Source organism: Myotis lucifugus, unplaced genomic scaffold (genome assembly GCF_000147115.1).
Source record: "Myotis lucifugus unplaced genomic scaffold, Myoluc2.0 scaffold_39, whole genome shotgun sequence".
Classification (NCBI taxonomy): Eukaryota; Metazoa; Chordata; class Mammalia; order Chiroptera; family Vespertilionidae; genus Myotis; species Myotis lucifugus.
The window spans coordinates 1009024-1031606 of record NW_005871087.1 but is presented as its reverse complement, the minus strand read 5'-3'; the positions used below and the strand labels follow the sequence as shown (position 1 = coordinate 1031606).

Here is a 22583-nt window from a genome sequence, read left to right as displayed (position 1 = left end):
GGGACATTCTGCAAAATAACTGGTCTATACTCTTGAGAAATGTCAAGGTGCTGAAAGACGAGAAAGACAAAGGGCCTAGTCTAGATTAAAGGAGACTTACAAAATGACAACTAAATATAACACATAGTATGGGATTAGACCGTGCGCAAGGAAAAGAAAGAAACATTCGTGAACCACGTAGTGAAATCTGAATAAAGTCGGTGGATTAGACAGTCGTACTGTCATCATGGTAGACTGTCATTGGGTTTAGAGTGGATGGTAAATAATGAGAGCTCCCTCTCCAGAACCCAGCGAGAGCCCAGGTACACACACCCCAGCCCCAGGGCATGACCTTCCAAAAACCATTTTTATTTCCCTGTCTCTTGTCAATGAATGTTAGCTCCCCACAAGCTGATAGATTACCCGGTGCCCCTGTTCTGCCTCTGATCTCCACTCTATGGAGCACCTGGAAGCACCGGAAGTTGCTCCAGGGCTGGGAGGAGACCCCCAGCTCTCTGCAAACTCAACCAGAACTTTGTGGCAGTGGCCGGACAACCCATTGTCTGGGATTATCTGATCTCTCTCAGTAGGATTGCTTTCCTGTTGATACCTGATGCCCTCAACAATGAACATAAAAATAGAATTTTCCTGAGTAGTCCAGGGCTTTAACATGACCAACAAAATGGCTTAGCAGATGCCTTGGTTGAACTTAGACACTCATTTTTGTTTTGTTTTGTTAATCCTCACTCAAGGATGTTTTTTCAATTGATTTTTTTTCCCAGAGACAGTGGGAGGGGAGAGACAGAGACACATCGATTGGCTGCCTCCTGGGACAGGGACCAAATCTGCAACCAAGGTACGTGCCTCTGACTAGGAATCGAACCAGAGACACTTCGGTCCGAGGGCCGATGCTCTAACCACTGAGAAAACTGGCCAGGACAACCTTAGACATTTTTTAAAGGTTATTCTTTTTGACACTTACAATGAAAGAAATTGGACATTACATTCAAATGACCCAATTTTCCTTTCTAAAGTGGTGAGGCAGGGATTAGTGGAGGGGTGGTAATTTGGGCAACAGGTATTTGGGTTGATGTACATACATTACTATAGTTCTTTGTAACGCATTTATATCATGAATTATGTCCGATATGCTACAACCAGTCTAGTTACACTGAAGTGCCATAACTCTGGAAAAAGTGATCAATTGATTTGGAAAATAGCAAGTGAAGGGACTTTTTTAAAATGTCAGAGAGAAGTACACATTCATTCATTCAAGATTTTCTGGAGGGTCTTTGAATTGGTGTGGCATTTCATAGGGTACTGTTTATTTTATTTATTTAAATATATTTTTATTGATTTCAGAGAGGAAGGGAGAGGGAGAGACAGAAACACCAATGATGAGAGAGATTCATCAATGGGCCGTCTCCCGCACGCCCCCCCCCCCCTACTGGGGACCAAGCCCGAAACCTGGGCATGTGCCCTTGACCAGAATCGAACCCAGGACCTTTCAGTCCACAGACTGACACTATAGCTACTGAGCCCAACCAGCTAGGGTGGGTGCTGTTTATTGTTTTGTCCACATTTTGTAAAATCAACCATTAATTTAAAAACAAAACCCTTAAAAGTCATGCTTATCCATTTTGCAAATGACCCTAAACTTGGAAAATGGCAAATAAAAAAGATGGTGTGATCAAGATTTAAATGATTTTGACAGATCAGAAAGCTGAGCTGCAACCGACAAGACGAAATGGAAACTATTACTGTACTTAAGTACAAAATACGTGAACCTGAAGATTCAGGATGAAAGGTGCATGGCATTGTCCCAGTTCGTGTGAAAAAGGTTTGTTGCAGAAACCAGGTAAGATAATACGGTTTTTGCTGTACAATCAGAAAAAAAGGTAGTCATGACCTTGAGAGATAATAGCAGCCCTTGGTACTCTGTCTTTATCTCCTCTGAGTCACTGTAAGATCCTCGAGGCATAGATCTGTCCACCTGACTCTCTGGTCCCGGTGCCTGGCCCACATAGGTCTCCACGCATAGTTGATGAGAGGATGAAGAAATACTGAACTGAATGCAGGCACCCCACTGTCAGAGGGAACATTTAAAATTAAGAGTCCATCTTGCTCTGGCCAGTGTTTTCCAGTGGTTAGAGCATTGGCCCGCGTACCAAAGGGTTGCAGGTTGGATTCCCAGTCAAGGGCACATACCTGGGTTGTGGGTTCGATATCTGGCCCTCGTCAGGGTGCATACAGGAGGCAACCAATCAATGTGTCTCTCTCACATTGATGTTTCTCTCTCTCCCTCTCTCAAAATCAATGCAAAAAAATATCCTCAGGTGGGGGGTTCTGGGTATGATTAACGGGGCCACAGAAAGCTCGGGCTGAATGTGTGGGATGAACCTCATTGTGACCTGAAAATATCCAGAGGGAAGTCACGGGAAGGAGAAGGACTGTGCATCTTGGTCCAGAGCCCAGAACTGTACTTCTGGGTTAGAGAGGCAGGTTCAGGCTCCACATAAGGACCTTCTCACGGTGAGAACCGGCTGCGATGCAAGACGGACAGCCACGCACGGCAGTACATCCTCTCCCACTGAAGAGTTCCGGCAGCGCTAGACAGGTTTGAGAGGCTCCCTCTACCGAGGAAAGAATTTTATTTCCCCCCAAGTAATGTTTATTAGGTTTCCTCAAGCACAGAAACGTATGAAAGAAACAAAAATGGTCCATAACCCACCACCGAGGAAACTACCAAAGGTGAAAAAGAAACGTTTTGAAAAGTATTTAGGCCCTGGTCGGTGTGGCTCAGTTGGTTGGGTGTGGTCCTGTGCACTGAAAGGTTGCTGGTTCAATTCCCAGTCAGAGCACATGCCTGGGCTCAATCCCCAATAGGGGGCGTGCAGGTGGCAGCCAATGGATATTTTCCTCTCTCTGTAAAAATTAGTAAGAAGAAAAAGAAAGAAGGGAAGGAAGGAAGGAAGGAAGGAAGGAAGGAAGGAAGGAAGGAAGGAAGAAAGAAAGAAGAAAGAAAGAAAGAAAGAAAGAAAGAAAGAAAGAAAGAAAGAAAGAAAGAAAGAAAGAAGAAAGAAAGAAAGAAAGAAAGAAAGAAAGAAAGAAAGAAAGAAAGAAAGAAAGAAAGAAAGAATAGGAGAGAGAGAGAGAAAGGAAGGAAGGAAGGAAGGAAGAAAGAAAAGTATTTAAAACACTATTTTAAATTCTACCCATTGAAGTTTAAATTGCTGGTGGAAATGGATGCTGTAATTTTTAGCTGGAGCCAGGTTATGGAAGGTCTTGACTATCTGGCCCCCAAATCTAGTTTTTATTCGATGTTCTCAAGTAGCTTCTTGTCTTTAGGGCCAATGCTGGCTTTCAAAAGCTGAAATGTTCAACCAAACAAGTTGTTCTGAGAAACATCTGTGGGTAGCTTGCAGCCATCAAGGATCATATAACTTGAAACTTCACACCTTCTCAGAGCAGAGATTTCCGGAAAGAAATGAATCGCATTTATTGCCAAGCCTGCTGGGTTTGTTTCTTTAAACATAAATCTCCACAACATCCACCCAAACCTGCATTAAATTGTCAGAATTGAGTCTATAAAGTAATACAAGTCCTCTCTTGGGGTTGCAGCCAGGGAGCCCGTTTATCAGGCCCTGGCTGCCTTCCTTGTCACTTGGTGGAGGAGGGAAGAACAGTTTTTATGAGCAAGTCCTCCAAGACAGCATGCCTTAAAGTCAGAACTCGGTGCCTGTGGTGCATGGCTATTGGTCTGTCAGCTCAGGATGGCATCCCTCCCTTCTTCTGGATGCCATCTTCCTTCAGATCTCGCCCCCTAGGCCAGTGATTGGTAGAGTGGTAGGCCCCTGGCCCCAAATAAGCCAATCACATTATTCAATCTGTTACCACTGTAATTGGTACAAAGATCCACCCCAAACTGGGCCAAAGGCAAGAGGGGCATCCCTCTCAGATGATGGAGCTGAAGGTGGGAGCCTGAGAGTCCTGGTTGGCCATATCATCCATGCCTGGCAGAAACCCCCCAAGGAATGAAGACAATTCATGGTATGACATTCTGTGTTTCCAAAAAATGGCCACAGTATTATTTCTCATCCCACATGCTTTTCCAGAACCTGGCCACTCCCCATCAAGAGGTGGAGTTTATGACTGTCCCCATTCCTTAAACTGGGTGGGTCTTTGTGACTGCCTTCACTGAGAGGGAAGGACAGAATGTTACTATCTGATGTCTGAGGCTAGCTCATAAGAGGAAATACAGCTTCCTCCTGGCTCTCTCTCCCATGCTTGTCCTTGGAATCGAGCCCTCAGCCCAGCTGATCTCCCAGCTTGCAGCACCACTTGCCAGCGTGATGGAGCCACCCTAGAAGCAGATCCTCCAGCCCCTAGTTGAGGATTCCAGCTATCACCACGTGGAGCAGAGATGAGCCTTCCATTCTCTGCTAAACCTTGTCTTAAACACACACACACACACACACACACACACACACACAAAACAAAAACAAAACTATAACAACAGAATTGCCAAATTTAATTTTGTCAGATTAGACCATTTAAAAATATGTCAACTGCTATCTACTCTTACTACAATCTTATATAAGAAAAGATATTTAAACATTAAAAATGTAGGAAGGATATCATCTCAGAGTTAAGAGTCCTTTATATTGAACACATTTGGTTTTATGAAAAATTTACCACATTGACTTTTTTTTCCCTTGCCACTGTGGCGTAGTGAAAAGTTCATCATAGCCAGGTATTGGTTCCCAAAGCTTGGACATTGGAAAGTTGCTGGGTACTATGGGGAGGGGAGTAAAGTCGAATATAGCACAGTCTGCCCTCAAAGAACTAACTTAAAAAAACCCTAGGGTGGTGGATAAAAGGCAACTCAGTTGGGGTGGCTGGCCCTTCCTAGCAGTGTTTTGTCCAGAGCTGTCCTTCTCTGGAGAGACCTAGATGTTAACTGACGGCCTTTGTTTCACAAAGCAGTATTGGGTATAATGGGTAAGTTTGCAGATTTGAGAATCAGAAGTCAGGTTTAAATTTCAGTGTCACTCACTTTTTTTATTTTTTTAAGCTTGGGCAATGGACTTCTCAGTTTCCCTGATTGCTAAACAGAAACGTCTTAGATTGACTTTCCCAGAAATAGACCCTGAGGCCAGGATTCAGGTGAAAGTATGTATCCGGAAGTGTTCCCAGGAAAAACCCGTGGAGGAGTCAGATGCTGAGACAGGGAAGGGAAGAGCAATATGGAGCCAAATCCCCGGGTCATTCTGGCTCACTTCCAAAGGGCTAAGGACACCAGGCATTTACAGAGGCTCCCAGTAGCCTGAGGGACTTTCTGGGACAAGGTAACCAAAGAGACTCCGGTGCTGGCTAGGGAGCTTGTGTGCAGGGAAGGAGTAATGAAAGCCATGGGGATGTAGGACACAGATAGCACCAAATAGGGGATAATAACAGTACTTACCACCTCATTTTGTCACTGTGCCTGGCTCTTGGTCACTACTTAATTTAAAAAGAAGAAAGAGGAGGAGGTTGAGGAGAAGAAGGAAAAGAAAAAGGAGGAAGGGAAGGAGGAAGGGGAGGACAGGTAGAAGGTCTGCTTGGGAGTCTAACACCCCGTGTGGCTGTCACTCATAAAGGGAAGAAGCAGGACTGGGAGGCTCAGACTCATTTCTTCAATCTTCGTGACCAAAGCAGAAGGCGAAACAGCTTGGGTAGCTAGGCCTCCTTTCCTCTCCAGTCATGTTTTGTTTTTGTTTTTTTAAGATGATGGAACCATTTTCTTTAATGCTCTAAAGAATGGATTTACAAAGCTAAAAATGATGATGTCCAGAGAACGCAAAAGTCCCATGCCAGTTGGTAATGAAGACACACAAGGTTTGAGCTCCAAAGAGAAACTTATTGACAGGTTTTTCCATTTCATACGAGGACAAAGAACACGCTCTAGGAGAGACCTCCTAGGCAAGGCTCAACCCTTTCAGGAAACCCTTAACCCACCTCTGAGTTTGGGTGAATGAGATCAGTCCACTTCTGTCTTTCTCTCCCACCCCACCCCAAATAGTACCTGATGAGTTGGACAAAGCTGTACTCTTTGAAAAAACAGTGTTGGTTATCAACTTACCACTTCTCAGCTCCAAGTACACTCTTCGATATATGCTCTGTGATCAACAACAGAATTCTTGTAAGCGTTCTGTCGAGTTGAGCATGATGTCAACCAGGCTTTCTCTGTAGAGGGCGCAGGAGGAACACTGAGCAGGAAGAGGCCCTCTTGCCTTTACTGGAGTCAACCTGTAGGTGTATGCACTTGGAGGACCTCCCATAGAGCCTGCCCCAGCCACGGGCCCAGAACGCAGTCCCTCTGTGACATTACGGCTTCGGCCTGGCAATAACCTTTCATGACCTTCTTGACATGGAAACCAAAGCCCCCGTGTAGCCTACGTGCTCCGAAGCATCCTGCCCTGAATGGACTCTCACTCCCTGCTCACGCCGCCACAACCTGGGCTGCATATAGGTAAAAGGAAAATATATTTGTTAATATATACATAACATGTATACTTTATATATAATGTGTATATATGTTATACATATGTTATGTGTATAAATATAATGTGTAATAAAATTCACATTTTTAGTCTTATTCTTATGAATCACTTTTCAATCCAGAGTTTTTATGTAAACGTTTTTCAATTGATTTCAGAGAGGAAGGAAGAGGGAGAGAGAGAGAGAGAGAGAGAGAGAGAGAGAGAGAGAGAGAGAGAAATATCAATGATGAGAGAGAATTAGCAATAGGCCCCACTCTGGCGATCAAGCCTGCAACCTGGGCATGTGCCCTGACTGGGAATCGAGCCACCTGGCCTTGTCTAATGCTTTTCCATATTATTTGTCCCCTAAGACATCAAGAATGTCATGTATTCAGGATCTCTTAGGACAATAGTACTCCACTATTATCTCCAGGATTTCCTTCAATGCCATGACACCCTTTTTGTAAGTTTAAATGTTGGTACTTCTAGGTATTACCCAAGGTATCAATGAAAGATCTCAGACAACAGCTAGGACTCAAATTCCTTCTTCAAATGCTTCTTAAATGATTTGTGAAGAAATGTTTAATCCAGAATTTTGTACCCAGTGCCCAGGCCTGTGACTGCCCACCAGGTGATCTTCAGTAAGTCTTTCTTAAATAAATACGTTTATGTTTTCATCTTCAAGATTTCTTTGCCTTGCTATTTTCCTCTGTCCAGTAGTTCGGGCCTATACAAATATACTGTTATTATGTTTTCCAAGCCCCCAAACCACCTGCTTAATAACAACAAACTGTGTGGTGGGAATAATTTCCATATTATTGGTTTTCTTGGATTTTGCTTAATGCAACTTCAAGAAGGAGTTGATGTACCAAATAAAGGTGTTTCCAAAATAAATTAAAATACACTGCTTTTGAGGAACTAATGTGTGGCCCTGGGGCAGGCATTTATATTACAGCTAAAATATTGGTGTCTTAATTCTATTATTGTTTACAGATGCTGCTGATTGCTCTTTGAAGCAATGCTCCACAGGGTACATAATGAATTTAAATAGTACTTTAAAGAAAAATTTATTCTCAATCTCATTACCACTAAGTATAACCGTGTTTGGTCCATCGATGTCATTTGTTACTCTAAATTCAGCTTATTTAAAGTAGGATGGCCCAGAATTTAAACCAACACATAGTTCATCAAAGCCCATTCAATGTTTTGTGAGGCTTCTGGATTCTTATTGTTGTTAATCTTCACCAGAGGTTATTTTTTTTCCATTCATTTTGAGGGAGAAAGAGAGAGAGAAAGAAAGAGAGAGAGAGAGAGAGAGAGAGAGAGAGAGAGAGAGAGAGAGAGATGAGACAGGCACATCGATTGGTTGCCTCTCCCTTGCACCCCAACTGGGACGGGGGATCGAGCCTGCAACCCAGGCAGGTGCCCTTGACTAGGAATCGAACCCGAAACTCTTGGGTATGTGGTCTGACGCTCTAACCACTGAGTACTCCAGCCAGGGGTAGGCTTCTGGATTTTGACATCTGTCCAGGCCTGTGACTTGATGTCAGGTTACATATAATAATAAAACTTGCTCTTCGGTCCTGCTACTACATAGATACCTTGTAGAATAATTTTATTTGGGTGTAAAGAGTCCAAGGAGTCTCTTGTCATATTTACGTCAGGATATCCCCCAAATACTTGGTATTTCAAAAAGAGATGATCTTGTCAATTTTCTGGTTTGGCTAGTATACTATTCAGATGTGGCCATTAGGGTGAAGGGTCCCTGGAACCTCTCTGAACTATTTTTGCAACTTCTTTTTGACTTGTCTTAGTTTAGGTTGCTATGCCAAAATATCATCAATGAGGTGGCTTATAAACAACACAAATTTATTTCTAACGTTTCTGGAAGCCTGGGGATCTGAGGTCAGGGTGCCAGTGCTGGGTTCTGGTGAAATCCATTCTCTGGGTTGTATCCTCACAAGGTAGAAAGAAAGAAAGCTAGGCCAGCCAGCATGGCTCAGTGGTTGAGCGTCGGCCTATGAACCAGGAGGTCACAGTTCAATTCCCAGTCAGGGCACATGCCCAGGTTGTGGGCTTGATTCCCAGTAGGGAGGGTGTAGGACGCATCCTATTGATGACTCTCTCTTTTCATTGATGTTTCTATCTCTTTCTCCCTTTCCCTTCTTCTCTGAAATCAATAAAAATATATGAAAGAAAGAAAGAAAGAAAGAAAGAAAGAAAGAAAGAAAGAAAGAAAGAAAGAAAGAGAGCTATCTCTCTGACCTTCTCTTATAAGGTCACTAATCCTACTCAGGAAGAGTCCACCCTCATGACCTAACCTACCTCCAAATACCCTCCTAGTGGAAATAAGTTCAATAAGAGAATAAATGTATGCATCAAAATGACTATTTCTACTATCCTGCTAAATAAAAGTAAACTACATAATATTAAAACTGCATCTTAGCATACATTTCCCCAAGGGTTCTGGGTCTTTTCCTAAGGGATCAGACAACTATTATAATTCTTTCTATAAAGTATCATTTTTGTTTTCAAGATCAAAATATATCATTCTTGTCTGACTGGTTTGGCTCAGTGGATAGAGCGTCGGCCTGTGGACTGAAGGGTCCCAGGTTCGATTCCAGTCAAGGGCATGTACCTTGGTTGCGGGCACATCCCCAGCAGGGGGTGTGCAGGAGGCAGCTGATCGATGTTTCTCTCTCATTGATGTTTCTAACTCTCTATCCCTCTCCCTTCCTCTCTGTAAAAAAACAATAAAATAAGCACGTCGTATACTAGAAACAATTTTACCTTTCCAGGTATATGACTATAAATATTGGAAGATCTTTATAATTTTTGACTGCAGGGTAGATTGCATTTTCCAGACTTTGGTTCTGCAGTAGCAGATCCTGTTAATTAAAAAGGTGCTGGGGTCATTTCTGTATTTGGAACACTGCCTGGCTTTGGGTCATGTTCTCCTCCTCCTCTGTTTTCCTTTGCCTGGTATTTTTTTCTTTTGTCACTGTTTCTTTGTCGACCATACTAATGGCCAACTGCTGATTAGCTAATAGGCTCAAGCCCAATTCAGCAAATAGAATGAAATCATTACGGCTGCCCTTACTCAATATATCTCACTAGGAAATATCAGTCCTCTGGTGACTGGCTGGCTGTTAATCTTCAGTAAACACGTCCCGAGTAGCTCTCGTGTGTCAGATCCTGTTCTAGGCACAGAGGACAAAAGGGTAAAAAGAACAAAGACAGGGGTCCCCTCCCCAAGGAACTCAGAGTCTCCACAGGGAGACACCAGAACCCGGTGTGGCCTGCACTAGCATGAGGGCGACCAGGTAATTTATCCTGAAGGTGGGACAGTTTTGAGGGTCACAGGAGACACTATTCATATGATACCCAGACAGGATGTGTAAATTCAGACAGTCCCTGGTTCTGATGGGAGTTTATACAATGTGTGCTGGTAACAAAAAGGAAGGAACTGGCTGGGGAAACAAAACAACTGAAATCAAAATGACCATCCATTTCAGATCCCCTCGTACTTTAAAGCTATTCTTTTAAAAATCATGGGCAATTAAGTTATTTAACTTGTGAAGGATGTTTATTTAAACAGCCATTGTATGAAAGGCATTTTTCAATTGATTTTTAATTGATTTTTTTTTTTTTTAGAGAAAGAGAAACATCTATGTGAGAGAGAAACTCAATTGGCTGTCTCCCGCATGCACCCCGACTGAGGACCGAACCCACAACCTGGGCATGTGCCTTGACTGGGAATCCAACCCACCACCTTTTGGTGTACGGGACAATGTTCCAACCAGCTGAGCCATACTGGCCAGGGCTGAAAGGCATTTTTAAAAGGTTGCCCAGTGTCATTTTTGAAAGTTGTGTGAGCATTTGGATACATGGAGAAGGTTAAAGATAATTTGTTCTTAGAATAAGTATTCCATGAATATATTCATTTAATATCAAAAGTTAATAAACCAGCTCTAATAGAGTAATTATTTGAAAGCCCTCATCCAAATCTTTCCTTTTGCACACAATTGCTATTCCCAGCACTTTTAAAAAAAAACACAAAAACTGCAATCCTAGCTACAGCAGATCATTATATATGCTTGTCTGGCTTAAGGAGTAAATTAATTTTGCATATAATTCCTCCCAAAGATCTATATGACAGGCAATTCTATTTTATACTTTTTTTTCAGAATGGCAAAAAAACAGCACAAGATACTGATATGAGACCACACCTTGCTAGGGTTAAAATGTCAAACTATTTAAAAAACCTACTTGCTTAGATATTTCTAATCCAAAAACCAAAAGTTTATTTTATTTTATTTTATTTTTTTCCTAGAGGGACTTAGTTAGAACCCTGTCAAGTAAATGTTCTGCATGCGTCTCTAATGGCTGTGCCTATCAACAAATACGTTTGTTTTCCCAAGTCAGCTGCATGGGGTGAGGTGAGGTGTACAGAGGCACTCAGAAGGAGCAAAGTCTTGTTTGCCATCCAAACAGGCCACTCCATCGGGCAGGTTGGAAATTATATTTGCATGTGGGTTGCAGGTGCCCGAGCAGAAGGTGCACTGTGAGAAAATACCTGAACACACACTCCATGACATTTTGACAAATGTGGGTTGTCCCTGTCCGGATGCTGGGTCCAGGCTGCTGTAAGGAGAGGAGGAAGTTCATGCCCTAGATCTGAGCACCCACCCATCCAGGTTCCCTTTGTATCTATAAATTGAGGGTTTGGGCGTCTATGGTCTCAGAACCCCCTTCCTACTAAAAGAATCCTAGCCGAGTCCACAGCCTTGAGACAACTCTTCATTGCAAGCAATTTTCTTTCCAGAAGAGATTTCAGGCTATTAACTAGATGGTACAATGTGCCAAAAGGGACGTGGGAGGTACAAAGGAGGAGATGCGGTAACCCTGATTTGTATACGTAAGGCTCTCTCCCCAGCCTGTGAGTCCACCTTCTTTGGGATACTTAAAAGGGTAATAATATAACACCTCAGAAGTCACCTACAGCATTGCCTCATTTTCCAAAATAATAATAATAATAATAATAATAATAATAATAATATGCTATTGTTACCTAAATAATAATGATCTTGAAGGCAGACCCAGGCTTTGTGGGGTCAGAAGCTTTTGCAGTTTTGAGGGCTCACTTAAGAAAGAGTATACACAACTATGAGTACAAAATCAGGTGAGAAGTCGAAGACATTGGTTAGGGACCCTCATTGAGCCTGTGGAAGGACCTGTACAGTTGAGGAGCTTATGGCTTAAGCTCCATGCCCTTCATGGCAAGGTTAACCCTGATGTCTACTATTATAGCATTAAAATGTAAGCTCCAAAGGGGCAGGGGATTAGGCTATTTTCTTCACTTCTGTCCCCCCGCTCCCCCCGTACCCAAACCAGGGCTTGGCACACAGTAGCTGCTCACTAAAAACGTGTTGCACAAATGAACAAAGGGTGAAAGTGATACCTAACATCCCATGTCCAGGAACTATGCTGAGTACTTTACATGTATGAACTCATTTGATACTTGCAATGTAATGATGAGATTATAACTGCCAATGGTTACTGTTATCTGGTAGCAGGTGGTAGCTGTTCTCACTGCTTTACAGTATTAATTAATATAATTCTGACACTAGCACTAGAAGGTGGGTGCTCTTATGAGGATCCCTGGTTTACAGTTGAAATATTACAGGTAAAATCAGTTGTTAACAGTCACACAGCGAGAAACGGCAGAGCTGGGATTCAAAGCCAGGTCTTCTGGCTTCAGAATCTGTGCTTTTGGCTACACTACTGCCTCCCAGGTCAGGAGTAGAGAGATCCAGTGACCAGCACTATTTAAAATAGGCCAGCTTTTGTTCGTGCCTAAAATCAGCCCAAGCCTCTTGCATTTGCCTACAGCGTACAGTCCTTAGATACAAAAATATTGACTATTCACTAGCAAATGAGTCTCAGCGTGGTCTTTATTAGAACCCAGATGTGGTTGGAACATAAGAGAAAAGAGAGAATGGAGTTGAAGTCACATGGTAAACCTGTTTGAAAAAGAAAAAGAAAAAAAAAAAAGCTGGGCATGTTTCCATTTAAAAGATGGTAATTTCCAGGGCTCATGGGAGTTACCTTAATCACTGACTCCCCTCACCATCCCCTGCTGTTAGCCCAGCCCCAGTCCCAGTCTAAGAAGAGACACTTTCTCCCAATGTGGCGATCTGGCATAAGATCATTTAATAGAAGATTCAAATATATTTAGATTATGTCCCACTGCCTCCTCCACCACCAAAGAATAAAAAATAGAAAATCTTGCTCTGATACCATCAAGGAACTTAGATGCAAAGACTTATTTCTTTTTTCCTTTTTTTTTTAAAAAAAATATATATTGTTGTTAATCCTCACCTGAGGATATTTTTCCATTGATTTTTAAAGAGAGTGGAAGGGGGAGGGGGAGAGATAGAGAGAAACATCGATGTGAGAGAGACACATCGATTGGTTGTCTCCCGCACACACCTCCAACTAGGATACAGGCACACCTGGCTTTATTGCACTTCACTTCCCAGATGTTGACTTTTTTGCAAAAAAAATTGAAGGCAAGACCCTCCACCAGCAAAAGAAGATCACAACTCACTTCACTAAGATACTCACTTTATTGTAGTGGCCTGGGACCCAGCCCGCAATATCTCTGAGGTATGCCTGTACACAGTAGGTGCTCAAATCCATGCACCGGGCCTCTAATTAATTATAAAAACCAATAGCTCTCCCCAAGTTTCTAGGGCTAGCCTCCAGTAGTCATCGTTGTCTTCAGAAAAGTCTTGTTTGTTTGTTATTTATACCTCTCTGGGTGCCAGGACGGACAGGAAGCAGCTGGAGAGAGCAAGAGGTTTATTGTCACCAGTGGCGATGTCACCCTGGGGCAGTCTTGACTGACTTCCCATCTCAGTTAATGGCAATTCCATCCTTCCTGATCTTCAGGCCAAAATCTTGGCAGTCATCGTCGGTTCTTCCTTCTCTCCAATCCCTCAGAAAATCCTGTTGGCTCTATTTTGAAAATATACCCATAACCCACCACTTCCTGCCTCCTCCACAGTTTTAGGCCCAGCGGGATCGAGCCACCATTATTGCTTATCTAGGTTTTTGCAGTTTTCTCCTCACCAGTCTCCCTGCTGTCTCTGCTCCGTAGTGTCACAGCGACCCTTCCAAAACCCAGGTCTGAATGGGCCCTCCTCTGCTTGAAACCCTCCAATGGCTTCCTTCCCTCACTCAGAGAAATTCCAAGGTCCTTGCCACCATCTAGAAGACCCCGCAGCATCTGTCCCCAGCGCCTCTCTGACCTCCACTCCCACTGCCTCCCTCCTGTTCCTTCCCCTTCAGCCACATGGTACCCTTTTTGACCCGCGGTGCCTCTCCTTGAGGTCCTTGCTCTCGCTGTTCCCTCTGCCCAGAAGGTTCTCTCCCAGACCTTCCCAGGGGAACGCGCTCCATTGTTCCTGTCGGGTCTTTGGGAAGATGCCACCATTCCTGAGAGGTCTTCCCGGCTAGATAAGCAGCACACACCTCCTTCCCTCTTTCCTCCTTTATCTTTCCCCATGGCTCTTCCCCCCCCATTTACAATCCATTTTCTGTCTCCCCGTCTGGAATGAATGTTCTATGAGGACAGAGATTTTGCCTGTTTTGCTCACGACTTTATTCTCAGTGCCTAGCTCAGTGTCTGTGTCATCAGCACCCAACAGTTATCCAACGCTGTTGAATGAGTTAAGTCACAGATTCTTGAAGCTCTGATGACAGCAAAGATCTTCTCTTCAGATACATGAACAGTTTTGCAGACACCCACAATGATGGAGGGTATGATAGATGTGGGGGAGGCAACCTCACTGCCCACCATACCCAACCTGTCACACAGAAACTCATCCTTCAACTTTAAACCCTGCTAAAGGAAGACCTAAGGAACTGTGGCCTATTTTCATAGTTTCCGTTGGCTGCTCATCTAAGCCAGACTTGGGGAGATGACGAGGTTCCTGGTTCATTCAGTCTTTCTATGTCATCTCTGCCATATTCCACCCGTCACTGATTGTTGCAGGCCACCTACCTCCCACAGATTTAAGTTCTCTGGTTTTGAGTTTCAACATCTGCCTCAACCCATCTTAGGTAACCTGACTCTTTCCCAAGAAAAGAAAAAGGAAGGAGTTGGGGAGATTGAAAGGTGACCAGGAAAAGCCCAGGATCGGGGTGATGACGGACATTGGGGGAGGTAGAGGCCCAGATCCTTTCCCGTGAAGCTAATTTGGAGGATAATAAAGCAAAGTTCCCCACCCCCCCCACCCCGCCCCAGCTTGTGAGGGTCACCTTGTATAAAAGGACAATTGTTCCGCAGTCGCTTTCAGTTGTTGCCCTCTGATGCTATCTGGCCGAGAGAAAACAGGAGCCTGCTTGATGGGCGCAGTCCAGGGGCGGAGATCGTAAGTAAAGTGGAAACTTGCCCTGGTTCAGACATTGGATGAAGAAAACATGGCGTTCTGTGCTGTGGACAGGGAGGGGAGCACCAGGAGGCCTCATCTTTATTCCACCTTCCCCTGCCTTCAGAAAGCAGCCTGGAGAGAGCGAGCTCCAGGCTGACCCCTAGGGGTGCGGCTCTGGACTGGGCAGGGGTAGAGAATTAGGCAGGCAGGCAGTCCCAGAATCGATTCTTGTAAAGATACAAGAGGAACATTTAGGGCTGCATTCTTGCCTGGAGCTATTTACCATCCGTAAGCCTAAGTCCAATAGCACAAATAGGATAACGGCTTTCTTGGAACTCGCCATCCTAATAGAGATAGAATGTTCAGCACTGATTCCTTCGTTTTGAAAGGGTTCTTTGCTAAGATACATTGCAGAAAACCTACTGTGGCCCACAAAGAATCACCTGGGGAACTTTCCCCAAAACACCAATGGCAGGACTCCACCCCCTCCAGACCAACTAAATCATAGTCTCTGGGGGGTGGAGCTTGGACTTTGATCGTTTTTTACGTTCCCTGGGTGATCTTAACGTGCAGCTAGAGTGGAGTGAGGACCCCTGAACTGTCACCTGGTCCTTACTGATTCTAGGGGAGTGACCCTCCCCAATCCCACAAGGATGCAAGTGCACCTGCCATTGTCAATGGGGCGAGGAGGCAGGCAGTAAGTTTAAGCTACACTATTGGGCCCCCTGCCGGGGAATTTGGGTGATAGATGCAAATGCCATCTCAGTCTGGCTGCCCTTGTTATCCCAGGAGGTTATGTAGTGGGGAACTTTGGCCAACATTTCCCCCCAGTAGACCAGGAACAGAGATAGCTGGTCTCCTGCAGGAAGGAAGAGAGGGGGCGCCACAGGACTTGGGACTGGGGGGTCTCAGGTCTCCCATCTTGAGGCCATGCATGGGCAGAGTGAGGGAGAGCCTCGGGAACCATCGCCTTTGTCTCTAGAAGAGGGTCAGCTTCCAGGTTGGAGTTTTATGCGACTGTCCCCTGCAGCCTGGAAGGTCTGATGTGACCAACAACCCTTGACTATAGTTAAACCTTTTAGGAAAAACCTCTAAAACTCAGGTTAAACACAGCACTTCTGTGTCACCAGCAACTGACCTGCCTCCACTCCCATCCTCCACCGTTGAATTCATACAAACGAGAAGACACTTCACAGATTTCAAGAATGAGGACTTCTGGGTTCCCAGATTGGTTCTATGTGTAGAACAGTCAACAGCCTTGAATTTCTGCAGCTGTGGCTTTTAAAACCTTGGCCTTCTGTTGACTTTGGGGATATAATTGTTTGTCTTGTTTTCTTATCCACAAAATGGAACTCAGAGTACCAATGTGATCAGATTGCTTTGAGGAGTAACTAATGAAAGGGCTGTGAACCATGACAGAGACATAGACATGCCTCTTATGAATGAGTCACTGTAGAATGGTGAGAAAGAGGCCTTTGGGAAAGGTTTGTTGAAATTTTAGCCAAACTCTCAACCAAACTATGTGATCTCAGGCAAGTGACTGAACCCCCCTGACCCTCAGATTCCTCATTGCAGATCCCAGCTAAGGCTGCCCATTTGCAGAACTTCTGTGTGGGGCCAAGGAGATAATGCCTGAAGACACTGGATACAGGCACACCTGGCTTTATTGCACTTCACTTTCACAGATGTTGATTTTTTTGCAAAAAAATTGAAGGCAAGACCCTCCACCAGCAAAAAAAGATGTCAATTCACTTCACTGAGATACTCACTTTATTGCAGTGGCCTGGGACCGAGCCCGCAATATCTCAGGTATGCCTGTAGACAGTAGGTGCTCAAAGACATCGTGTCTCTTCCTCCACAACCTCTCTCTTTACCTAAGGTAAGTTAGTTAGGATGTAACTTCCCTTCCTTCCCCAAATGCCAGAGATGAAAGTCAGATAAAGGTTTCCTTCTCTCGTGTGTGACAAGCTGAGCATCAGGAGTCCAGACTGAAAGGCTAGTCCTATGGTGTTGGGCACTCAGGCTCCTCCACATGCGCCTTCCATCCTGTAGTTGAAGATGGTGATTTCTAGGAAGGAGAGTGGGGCGATGGAGAGCAAGCCTCTCCCCTTTCAGGGCATGATCTGGAAGTTCTACTCACATCCCGTGCGGCTGAATGTGAGCTGGAATGCAACGCCGGGGCCTGCGTTTGGGGTTGAAAGCCCAGCTCCACCACTGACTTTCTGTGTGGTCTTGGCCAAGTCACTCAATGTCTTTGTGCCTCTGTTTCTTAATATTTCCTGAAGTGAATGTGAAAATTAAATGGGTTAATATACCCAAAGCACTCAGGATAGTTGCCTGGCACATAGGAGTGAAAGCTATTATTATTATTTTCATTTGTTTAGCCACATGGCCACACTTAACTGTGAAGGAGGCTGGAAAAGGTCCTTAACCAGCTGGCTGTGTGTCCACCTAAAAGCTTAGAGTTCCACTGTTCAAGGAAGGAGGGGACAGGGGACCTTCAAAGACATGTCTCTGTCATGTAAGACTTGCTAAAATCACTAAAAAGACTGCTGGAGAGGATTTTGATCTCTAATTTGGGTCTAAAAAAAACCTATGGAAAGTCCTCCTTGTGTGACAGGGTGGGTGTGGTCCATCCCTAGAGATGGAGACAGTCATAAAAATAATGAAAATGTGGGAGGCTCTGTCTCAATTGTCCACACGACCTGTTTCAAGGTCCCACAAAACTCTAGTTTTACGAAAACTACCACTTTTTTTTTTACCCCATTCTCTCCCCAGATCTTACCGAGGGCTTATCTGCCAGGCGAGGTGTCCATGGTGAATGCCATCGTTGCTGGCAGTGCCACAATTCTCTCAAGTTTATGATACCTATGAGGCTCTCCCAGGCAAGCCTCCAGGATTCCTGACTCTGAAAGGTGTAGATCCCATGAAGACAGTCCACCTGCTCCTTCTCCATCAGCCCCCACCGATGAGTGAGCCAGGAGATCCAACTGGCTTTTCTGGTTACAGATTCGCCACCGCAAGGAAGGGAAGGAACTGGAGTGCAGTCTGTCATCCAGTCATAAACTTGATGCTAATATGACTTCAGCTTATGCAAAGGAGGCTGTGCTACCCAAGCTCAAAGCCTGTCTCCCAACACCCAAAACAAGTACATGCTGTGACCAAAGGAACAGGTACTTACCTTTGAGCAAATTGGAGCTGACCATGGAAATTAAAAAACTAATAAATGAGGGGGTGACTTGGGGCATTATAAATAGGCAATAGAATTTCTCAAGCAACCCTACACTGAGTTTTACCTTTTGACTTTTTGCCAGCAACTCTTCAAGAATGCATACTTAAATGTATCCTTTTGTACACATTTGGTGTTTTATTGGTGCTTCTTGGTGATGACTCTTTAGATAAAGATCCCTGTCACCTTTAAATTTCTCAGCTCCATCATCTCTCCTCAATCAAACTCACCTATAAACAAAACTCTCCAATTAATCCTTTCTAAGGCCAAAGTACTTGGTAAGCAAATATCCACTCCTTAAATTGCTGGCCTAACATGTCCCTCTCCGAGAATCTTCTGGGGAGGCACATGATGAATATAATTACTCTGTGTTTCATCTCTGCTGCCCATTTTTTCTTGTGCGCTTCTGATTTCATTTCAGAAAATTCTTGGCACTTCCTCGGAAGGACAGGTCTTTGCTCATCCAGTACCGCGGGCAGAGGAATTCACGAGTGGGTGCGTAACTAACACTAATAAATAAAAGGTGTTGGCATGAGGGTCTTCAACTTCACCTCTGTTTCAAATTGTTACGAGAGCCTGGAATTTTCTGTCCTACAAATAAAGCCTGTAGGTTTTGGCCCATGGAACTCGGGCAAGGCACAAGGTATTTTTGGCAGTGCTGCCTTCCCATTTCCCATCGCTCTGCCCCAGAGGGGGCGGCGTGGGGTGGGGGGTCTCCTCCAAACTCAGCGGATATCCTCCCTGAAACCAGTGTCCATGTCACTTGGGCCTCACCCTCAGATACAGTCCATTCATGGGTTTCCATCTGCTTGTGATTTCTGTCATCTGCTTCCTGGTTTGAATGTGATACATGGGTCCCTGCAAGACGTGTTGCCGGAAAAGCTGCCCGTCCTTCAACAAACCTCAGTGATTTTCCACTCTGCAACTTGCGTGGGGGGTCCACTAAGCCGCCCTGCAGGAGAAAGTTCATGGCTACCTTCCCCACCTCCCAGTCCTCTTATTGACCTTTGGTTTTGTAGACTATCATATATATTATTAATTTAATTTTCTACAGGCTTTTAAAAAAAGTAATTGCTAGGGGGAAAAAATGTATGCAGACCAAGAGTCTCAAGTATATGACCCTACTTTACTCATCCCTTTAACAAAAATTACATATACGTAAAAGACACACACACACACACACACACACACACACACACACATTCCCGCACCCCTCCCATGTCTCCAACGGGGGAAGGTATGGTATAACCTCAACCTTCATAAATGCTCACTGATGGAATTTCTCCACATCTTCCCCTTTGCCAAGCACAGTTTAATAACCACATGAAGGAGCAGTGAGGGCCCACTGCTTTCTATGCGAGATGGCAAGGAAGGCTGAAACTCTCTCTGGCCACATCTCTCAGCAAACACACTGGGCAGGTGGTTCCTGATCAGAGGGGTGGTGTCCTTCGTCCTGGAATTTTATCCTCTATCCCCGTATTCTTTGCTTTGTTAACTTTGAATGGCCCTTGAAATCAGTTTAAATGTCTTCTCTTAGAGGAAACTGGCCCTGGGCCTCCTTGCCACCCTCCCCCTGTGTGGGCTGGCCTGGCAGGGAGCCCACCCATCAGTAATTTGCTGGTCACTCTCCCACCCTCTTAATGACATATTCATTAAGGGAAGGGACAGTATCTTACTGAGCTGTGGGCTGCAGTAGTGCATGGTACATTGTAGGTATCAAATGTTTTTTGAGCCAATGAACACGGCTAAAAACTTTGGGGAGTCCATCTTTGAGATCCCTAAGGTTTTTTAAAAAAAATCAGCGACTTGATGGAACTATTTAGAGTTAAGGCAGTGCTTCACACAAAATAGGCCGATAATAAATACGTTACTATTTAGTTGTGATTATTATTACATCTTCCAAGAACCCCTATCTATACATATAAAAGCCTAATATGCAAAGTGTCCCCTTGGGAGTTCGACCGACCGGGAGTTTGATAGCTCGCTATGATGTGCATTGACCACCAGGGGGCAGCATGGAATGAAGGAAGGCCCCAGCCAGCAGTTGGCATCTGGCAGCGACTAGGGACCCTACCGGTGCACAAATTTCGTGCACTGGGCCTCTAGTTTCTAAATAAGCTGATTCTATATTTTCCCAGCCTTACCCTTCCTTGGCTTCAGAAAATCCTCTTCTGCCCTCAGTACCATTTCATTTATTTCACATTTTACTCACCCCCTCCTCAGTATTTCCTCCAGCTACTCTGCTCTTGGAGTCATCCTCTCTACCTAAACTCTGTCCTCCCAGGCAGCTAGAGGGCCTCCAAGGGGAAATCGGGGTCTGAGGGGGCTGGGAGGGAGAAAAGGGCCTATCCCTTTGCTTGAATCTAACGGTGCCAATTGACAGTTCTCAGATACATTTTGTTCAGCCCACAAAGGTGGCACATTCAGTGTTTTAAAAGAATGGACATTAGTTGCCAATATTTAAAAATCCGTATCCCTGGCAATGCTAGGCCCAAATTCTCACATTGTAACAATGACATGATTCATTGATTCCACTTCAGGGTATATATCTGAAGAGACCCAAAACACTAATTCAAAAGAATATATGCACCCCTATGTTCACTGAAATTTTATTTATAATAGCCAAGATATGGAAGCAATCCAAGTGCCCATTACTAGATGAGTGGATAAAAAAGTTGTGGTGATATACACAATGGAATATTACTTGGCCATAAAAAAAGAATGAAATCTTACCATCTGTGACAGTATGGATGGACCTAGAAGGTATTATGCTAAGTGAAATAAGTCAACTCGAGGAAGACAAATACCATATGATTTCACTTATATGTGGAATGTGAAGAACAAAATAAGCAAACAAAATTGAAACAGACTCATAGACACACAGAGTGGACTGATGGTTGCCAGAGGGTAGGGGGTTTAGGGGACTGGGTGAAAAAGGTGAAGGGATTCAGAAATACAAATTGGGCCCTGACTGGTTTGGCTCAGTGGATAGAGAGTCAGCCTGCGGACTGAAGGGTCCCAGGTTCGATTCCGGTCAGGGGCATGTGCCTTGTTTGCAGGCACATCCCCATTGGGGGGTGTGCGGGAGGCAGCTGATTGATGTTTCTCTCTCATCGATGTTTCTAACTCTCTATCCCTCTCCCTTCCTCTCTGTAAAAAATCAGAAATACAAATTGATAGTTACAAAACAGTCATGAGGATGTATAGCATAGGGAATATAGTCAATAATATTGTAATAACTATGCCTGGTGCCAGGTGGGTACTGGAAATATCAGGGGACACACTTTATAAAGTATGTGATAGTCTAACCACTATGCTGTACACCTGAAACTAAAACACAATAATATTTTAAAATATATTTTTATTAATCTCAAAGAAGAATAGAAGGGAGAGATAGAAACATCAGTGATAAGAGAGAATTGATCGGCTCTCTCCTGCATGACCCCTACTGGGGATCGAGCCCACAACCCTGGGCATGTGCCCTGACGGGGAATCGAACCGTGACCTCCTGGTTCACTCAACCACTGAGCCACACCTGCTGGGCCAAAATAATATTGAAAAATAAAAATTCAACTGAGTACACGTAAAGTTCTAGTTGGCCTTTTTAAGTGATTAATGAATTGGGCAGTGTCTCATCTAGCAATTAGAAGGGTGCTTGGAGGAGTTGTACAAAATGGAAGGGTCTTATAGGCAGAAAGAGTGGGATAAGCAAGTTAAAAGAGTGGATTATTTCAGGCAAAGCCACTCTCCCTTAGGAGAAGAAGTGGGGGGGGGGGGGGGAGTTATCAGGCAAATTATCTCACTAGGACTGACCAGGAAATTCCAGACTAATTGGTTTAAAATTCCACTCCTGGGAGAGGCTCTAACTGCAATTAAGTTAGGAATTAAGTCTTGATGGGGCTTAGCAAGAGTGATTCTATTTTGGGTCTGTTGTTTATTTTTAACAGCTCTTAATAAAATGCCCCTTCATTTTAGCTTATCTGTTCTCTCATCATGATTAAATTCAGGATATTTATTTTGGTAAGAATACCACAGAAGTGATGTTGTATCTTACTCAGTGCATCATAGCAGGAGGTACATGCTGTCTGGTGATATTAATTTCGAAATCTGCTGGTGGCTCACAAGTTTCTCCATTGCAAAATTACTTATGAATTAGGAAGGGAGAATAGTATCTTCTAGGGAAATACTTCGAGATGAGATAAAGATCCCTCCCCCCACCCCCCATTATACTGTCACCCACTAATTCTAATATCCATTGATGATTCTTGCCTGAAACAACCACAGATAATTTTAAACTAGAATAATAATGAAGAGAAACATGATCGGCTAGTCTATGAAAAGTACTTCATAAATGAGAATGCCCCTTAATCTTCTCTTCCTCAGATAGCAGGTGGAAGTCACAGGGTGTCCACTTTT

General features: G+C 44.1%; 3 long non-coding RNA genes across 3 annotated transcripts; 2 read left to right on the top strand and 1 right to left on the bottom strand.

Annotated features, from left to right (window-relative positions):
• The first annotated feature begins 1547 nt into the window (after window positions 1-1547).
• Window positions 1548-18273, top strand: LOC106696974. Its single transcript, XR_002828954.1, has 3 exons — window positions 1548-1837; window positions 16514-16747; window positions 17717-18273. It is a non-coding gene; the product is annotated as an uncharacterized LOC106696974 (long non-coding RNA).
• LOC106696972 lies at window positions 13295-20798 on the bottom strand. Its single transcript, XR_002828955.1, has 4 exons — window positions 18942-20798; window positions 17079-17217; window positions 14826-15117; window positions 13295-13346 (listed from the first exon to the last, which is right to left on the bottom strand). It is a non-coding gene; the product is annotated as an uncharacterized LOC106696972 (long non-coding RNA).
• On the top strand, window positions 18368-18807 carry LOC111825768. The gene is made up of 2 exons (XR_002828956.1): window positions 18368-18445; window positions 18589-18807. It is a non-coding gene; the product is annotated as an uncharacterized LOC111825768 (long non-coding RNA).
• Window positions 20799-22583: the final 1785 nt, after the last annotated feature.